The sequence below is a fragment of the Oryx dammah genome, unplaced genomic scaffold (genome assembly GCF_014754425.2).
Source record: "Oryx dammah isolate SB20612 unplaced genomic scaffold, SCBI_Odam_1.1 HiC_scaffold_10, whole genome shotgun sequence".
NCBI classification, from domain to species: domain Eukaryota; kingdom Metazoa; phylum Chordata; class Mammalia; order Artiodactyla; family Bovidae; genus Oryx; species Oryx dammah.
In genome coordinates, this window is record NW_024070194.1 from 55,245,387 (window position 1) to 55,252,015 (window position 6,629).

At 44.9% G+C, this 6,629-nt stretch overlaps 1 long non-coding RNA gene across 1 annotated transcript; it reads right to left on the bottom strand.

The window, feature by feature from the left end:
* Positions 1 to 847: 847 nt before the first annotated feature.
* LOC120869286 lies at positions 848 to 6,131 on the bottom strand. The gene is made up of 2 exons (XR_005722510.1): positions 6,030 to 6,131; positions 848 to 3,146 (listed from the first exon to the last, which is right to left on the bottom strand). It is a non-coding gene; the product is annotated as an uncharacterized LOC120869286 (long non-coding RNA).
* Positions 6,132 to 6,629: the final 498 nt, after the last annotated feature.

The following is a 6,629-nucleotide window of genomic DNA, read 5'->3' on the forward strand; positions in this document are numbered from 1 at the left end:
TCCCTTGGTTTAAGGAAACCCAGACTATGTGGACAGGAGTTTGTTTTTCTTTACGTTGCCCCATATCCAACTCCTCTCTGCACTCTGAGGAATTACTTGAGGTGAATGAGGACCATTAGCATCCCAGCCAGCAGACATCAGCCCAGACCGTGCTCAGGGCCCATCGTCACTGTTGTCACTGCTGTGCAGGCCCTGGGAGGCCATTTACCTGCCCTTTTTCCAAATCTGGTTCCCTGACCTTCTCTTCCTGACCATGGCATGAGCCACCCTGTCTCCCTCCAAACCAACCTTTTCTAAGTTAGCTAGGGTAGGCTTTCATGGCTTGTAAGAAGCTTGGCTTGAACGAGAAAGGTTAAGTCTGGGCATGAACCTCCATTTCAGAATTCATAGTTCACATCTTCCTCTGTGCCCAGCCGGAGGACTAAAAAGTATAATGAGTTCGATTTTAGTCTTATGATAGTGTCAGTGATGAATGTCCAAGTGGGAATTTCTAGTAGGCATTTGGAGATAAAGGTTTAGTATACAGGGTAGAGGTCAAGGTAAAAATATGGATTTAGGGATCAATTCCACTGAAATCATGGATATGAATGACAGAGCTTGTAACATAGGTCAAGTTGTGACAGCAAGCACTGAACACATTTTGGTGAGCCAAGGTGAACAGATTTGTCTGCAAAGTCCTAAGAAAACTCTGGAAAGAGAAGAAACACAGTTTGGCAGAGGAAAGTGAAAAGGCAAGACATTTGAGAAGATTCAGAGTCAGATGCCACCTATGTTTAGAGAGGCAATTTCTTAATATTGAAAAGTGACAGTAGTACAAAAAAAAGCAAAACTTTCATTCAACAGTATGTACAGTATGACACCATTTTATTTTATTTTTTTTTAAATATATATATCTGCATCAGTCTGGAAGGATCTACGTCAAAGCATTTGCAGTGATTATCTCTGGGTGCTACAACGACAATATTGCCTTTATTTTCTTTTTTTCCACATTAACCATTCACTGTTTTTTTTCCAGATACCACTGGTAAACCACAAAATTCACCATTTTAGAAGGTACAGTTCAGTGTTTTTGAGATTATTCACAAAGCTGTACAACCATCATCACTATCTAATTCCAGAAAATTGTCATCATTGCAAAAAGGAACCCTGGGGACTTTCCTGGTGGTCCAGTGGCTGAGACTGTGCTCCCAATGCAAAGGACCTAGGTTTGATCCCTGGAGAACAAGGGAACTAGATCCCACGTGCCACAATTAAAAGGAACCTGAGTGCTGCAATGAAGACTGAAGCTCCGGAATGCCACAACTAAGACCTGGCACAGCCAAACAAATATTAGTAAATATTAAGATAAACAAAACCAAACAAAAATACCTTACTTCCATTAGCAATCACTCCCCATACCTGCCCTCCCTCCCAGCCCCAGGCAATCACTAATTACTTTCTGTCTCTATAGAGTTGTTTATTCTGGATGTTTCATATGAATGAAGTCATGCAGTACGTAGCCCTTTGTGACTGATTTCTTCACAACTAGAATCATTTTCAGGGTTGATCCACTTGTAGCTTGTGTTATTGTTGCCAAATCCATGGTATGGCTGTTCAACATTTTTTAAAAATCTATTTTATCTATCATGTCGATAGACAATTGAGCTGTGTCTTTCCATCTTTTGGCTAGGGCCTCCTAGGTGGCTCAGGGATAAAGAACTCGCCTGCAATGCAGGAGACTCGGGTTCGATCTCTGGATTGGGAGAAACCCCTGGAGAAGGGCATGGCTACCCACTCCAGTATTCTTGCCTGGAGAATCCCATGGATAGAGGAGCCCAGTGGGCCACAGTCCATGGGGTCGCAAAGAGTCAGACGTGACTGAGCAATCACTTCAGCAATCCTGAAGTGAACATTTATGAACAAGTTTTTGTATGAATGCATGTTTTCACTTCTGAGTGTACACCTAGGAGTGGGGCTTCTGAGCTGTATCCATGTTTAACTGTTGAGGAGCCACAAAAGAGTTTCCAAAAGGTCTGTGATCTTTTGGAAACCAGTAATGTAGGAGCATTCTGGTTGCTTCCCTTTCTCCCTAAAACCTGTAAACTTACAAACTTCACTTTTTAGAAAGGATGGAGTGCACATGTGCTAAGGGGGACCCAAGATACACCTTTTTTCCCCCAACAAATTTAATCCTTTTTTGTGATTTTTTTTTCCAGATGAGAGATAAAGCATGAAAAGATTCCCTTTAATAATGATAAAGACATTGGCATTTACTGGATTCTTATTTGACCTCTAGGAGGTTAATGTTGAACTTTGTGCATGAATTATCCCACTGAATTTTTTTGGCTGTCCAATGTTCAGGCTTCTCTAGTTGTGGCATGGGGACTTTGCCACCCCATGGCATGTGGGATTTAGTTCCCTGACCAGGGATCGAACCTATGCCCCTGCATTGGCAGGTGGATTCTTAATAACTGGACCACAGGAAAGTCCCTATCCCATTGAATGTATACAGAAAACCCTGAGCTTGGAACCTGGTCTAGAGATGAAGACGATGAGGTTTTGAGGTAATGTGACTTGAGCAAAACTTCTGCCCCAAAGCTGAAATTCTTAACCATCCACTGTGACAGCTCAAAACCTGCCTTTCCTTTCGCTGTTTCTGGCTGTACACACCATGTGTTATTTCCATATTTTCCTAGGGGGAAAAATCTTTCTCGAGATGATTTTTCACAGGTCAGTCAGGTACAATTTATCATACTCTAAAGTGCCAACAAATTCTGAAGATGCAAAACCTATAGCCTATGTATAAATAATCTGACTCAGTGGTGTAAACATTAATTCAATGCTTAAAAAAAAAAAAAACGACTTTGTTTCTCTGAGTTGATATAATGCTTCTTTTCTTCTGGATCTTTTATTGGCTCATCGGCACCAATAGGAATGGGTTTTAAAACTGATTAGCCTGGAGAAAGACACTGTAATCAAATAAATCTCAAGTTAGCCATACTTTCTATTCTGTTTAGAAGTGAGATTTTTTTTTTTTCACCTGTGCCTTGTTTTCCAAAGAAAGCATGGTAGCTTTTGTGTCTGCAAACACATACGCTTCTGTGGTTTTCTATGACAGCAGAACCAATTCTGTTTGTAACTGGCCCATTTCAGCTCCTGAGACAGCCCTGTGGAGGAAGAGGGATGTGAATAAGATCTGAATAAAGCATATTATTAGATCTCCAAGAGAATCAATAGAATCTAATGTAGTTTGCCTTGCCTTGCATCAATAAAGCAATGTTGTCACAGAGGCATTACAATCTTGTCTTCTCGTGTGGGTCTGAAAGCTTGTTTTGTGCTGCTGGTGGTGGTGCTGGTTGGTTTGCCTGAGTCGTCTGTCCTAAGGACTGATTTGCTTGGTTCTGAAAGGCATAATTGCTGCATCCATAATTTAAGGCTCAGAACACCTTAAGTGTTCTGAGGGAGACAAACAGATGTTATTTTTATTATCTGCGGTTTATAAATAAATGTTAACCTGGAAAGATGACACGGTCTAAGTTACACATTCAGTTGCATTTGGCAGGTCAATGCACAATTCTAGGCTGAAACTTAATCTGCTTAAAAGTGGGAGAAATCTGGGAAACCACAGGCTCACCCATTATTTCTCTGCTGGTGAAGTTGAGACCAGTTGGTAAAAGACTGAAATGGGTTGAACTGGCCCCAGAATTCATATGCTGGATCCCTACATCCCAAGTACCTCAGAATGTGGCTGTATTTGGAGATAGGGCCATTAAACAGGTAATTAATTTAAAGTGACATGATTAGGGTGGGCCCTAATTCAATATGACTGGTGTCCTTGTAAGAAGGGGAAATCTGGACACAGACATGCACAAAAGGAAGATGATGCAGACATGGGGAGGGGGTGGGGAAACGTCCCTGGTGGTCCAGTGGTTAACTGTCAATGCAGATGACATGGGTTCAGTCCCTGGTCCAGGAAGATCCCACATTCCACAGAGCAACTAAAGCCCGTGGGCCACAACTACTGAGCCCGAGCTCTAGAGCTGGTGAGCGACAGTAAGAAAGTCACTGCAGTGAGAAGCCCACACACCACAACAAGAGAAAGCCTGTGCACAAAAACAAAGACCCAGAGCAGTCAAAAATAAATTAAATAAAAGAAAAATTTAAAAAAAAAAACAAAAACATGGGGGAAGATGGCCACCCACAAGACAGAGAGATCTGGAACAGACCATTCCCTTATCGCCCTTAGAAGTAACAAACCCTGTCCACACCTCAATTTCACATTTCTAGCCACCAGAACATGAGACAAGAAATTTCTGTTGTTTAAGCATCCTGGTCCATGGGACTTTATTATAGCAGTCTGAGCAAATGGACACAGGTGCCTCTGCTACCACTTTGGTGCTGATGGCCCAATGTCAGAGGGGCCCCGGTCTCCTGACATTCATCTCAATACCCCAAGATGGTGCCTTTGAGGCTTACTGAGGGAAACCCAGAAACCACAGACATACCAACTGTTTGGTGCCCACGTGTGTCATGTTTTATCTTAGATTTTTATCTTAGATTCCACGGAGATCAGTCAGTCTTCTCTTTGGTCAGGATGTCATGCCTCGGCAAGTCTGAACGCAGGATTTGAAATTCGAGCCATTTGGTCAACTAGTCTGGTCATCCTAGTTTTCCTGCTCCAGGGCTTCTTGCTGGGCAAATTCTCTCCAGGGAAGACTTCACTCCTGTCTAGGTTCCCAGAAGTTGCATCCACCCAGACCTTCTGTTCAGACATCCTATGACTTTATGAAAGAGGCCCCTTTGCTCTTGTTAGGCATGTGTCCCTCTTTCATGGGGCAGGGTCCTGACTCTCCACTAGGGTCACTAGGGCCCTTTTTCTAAAGAAGGAAGAGGACAGAGTAACAAGGCACCATGTGAAGTGCTTGCCAGGCACCATCTCACTTAGTCTTCACAGTCTCCCTAAGGAGGGCAGCTACCATTGCCTGCATTTGCTAGATGCAGTAACTGAGGCACAGACTGGTTAAGTGCTTGACCCAAATCCACACAGCTCACAAGCTGGGGAGGCAGGCAACTTTGCCTTCTGCTCTCTGACGCAGGCTCTCTGCTCTCTGCTTCAGGCACCGCTGCTTCATGGCTGGTGGCACGGTTTCTGTGGGGCTCTAAACAGCCTCACTGAAAGGGCGGTCTGCAGCAGGAGGCTCCCTCAGGGCTTGGTCGCTGCTCCAGAACGGGATCGAGACAGATCGCAAGAACGAGCGCAGCACTTAGCGGCACCCATGCCAATTCAGTAGCAGTGCTAGGTCCATGGAGCCCTATCATAAAAAAGAAACGGGCTTGTAGTTTATAAAAGCATCTCATTTTTTATCTTATTTGCAATCAAATCTCATTGCAAATAAGAAAACTGGTCTTTGGGACATCTCTAGCGGTCCAGTGGTTAGAATTCCACGCTTTCACTTCTGAGGGCTTGGGTTCAATCTCAGGTCAGGGAACTAAGATCCCATAAGCCATGCAGTGTGGCCCAAAAAAAACAAGAATGAGATCATTTTTATACAACACAACATGCACAAGGCTGACCGTGCTGTTGTTTTAGAGGAAAGTGCAGACGCTGTAGAAGTTTATGAGCAGCCATCCCAGCTCTCGACAACCAGCGGAAGCCTGCAGCTCCCATCACTCATTTCTCAATTATCCTGGGAGAAGTAGGTCAGGAATGGAAGCAGGCCGGGAGGCTGGGGGCTGTAGCAGGACAGCAGGAGGCTGGCCCTGCCCTCACCGACGGTGATCCTGGGTAAGTCCATGACCCGCCCTGCCCCTGACTCCCCATGAGGGTTTGGAGCCCTGCAACCGCATCCTTGATGAAGCCACTTTCTGCAGCAGCCATCCGGTCCTTTAGATAATCAAACAAGAAGCCAAATGGACTGAAATGAGCCTCCCTTCCTGCTCCCTTCATTCTCCAGACTGTGCTGTTAATAGGAAAGTAACAAGAAGGTAAACAGCCAAGAGAAGGAAGAGACCCGAGCCCTGACAAACAGCCAGTCCTCAGATAAACTCACCCCCAAAGGCTGCGGGACCAGTGGCTTCAGCCTCCTGGAGTTGCCAGCAAACTCTGTGCTTGTCTCTGAAGTTCCATTGCCCAGGAAGCTGTATCTGGTTTCTCTTTCCTGCCCAACAGATACCTGTGGTTTCCTTCGGCCTCATGCCACACCCCCTCCTGTGGTTCCTTCCTCCTTCCTCTCCTGCAGCCTGCCTGCTCTTCTTCCCATGGTCCCAGTCCTCCCATCCCGTCCTTTAACACCCACCTAGCATTTACAGTTTGTCCATTACAATGGACAAAGCACATTCATCGAATTCTCATGATGTTGTTGATGTATTGGCTTCTGAACAAAAATCACCAGATCTGAGAGCTGAGTGTAATTTTTGCCCTGCAAAAATTGGGTCATGCAATCAGGGATGGTTTATGTACATAAAGTACCTCCTGTGGGTCTGGCAAACCTCATGAGGCCAGGGGTGGGGAGTAAGCTCCTTTTTATAAACATGGAAGGAGGCTCACTTGGGTGCCTGGGTACAGCGGGATGACTTGGGGTGTCCACTGGGCTTAAAAAAAGAACAAGCACAGGGTGGTCACGTGCTGACTCACGGTCAACGCAGTGCAA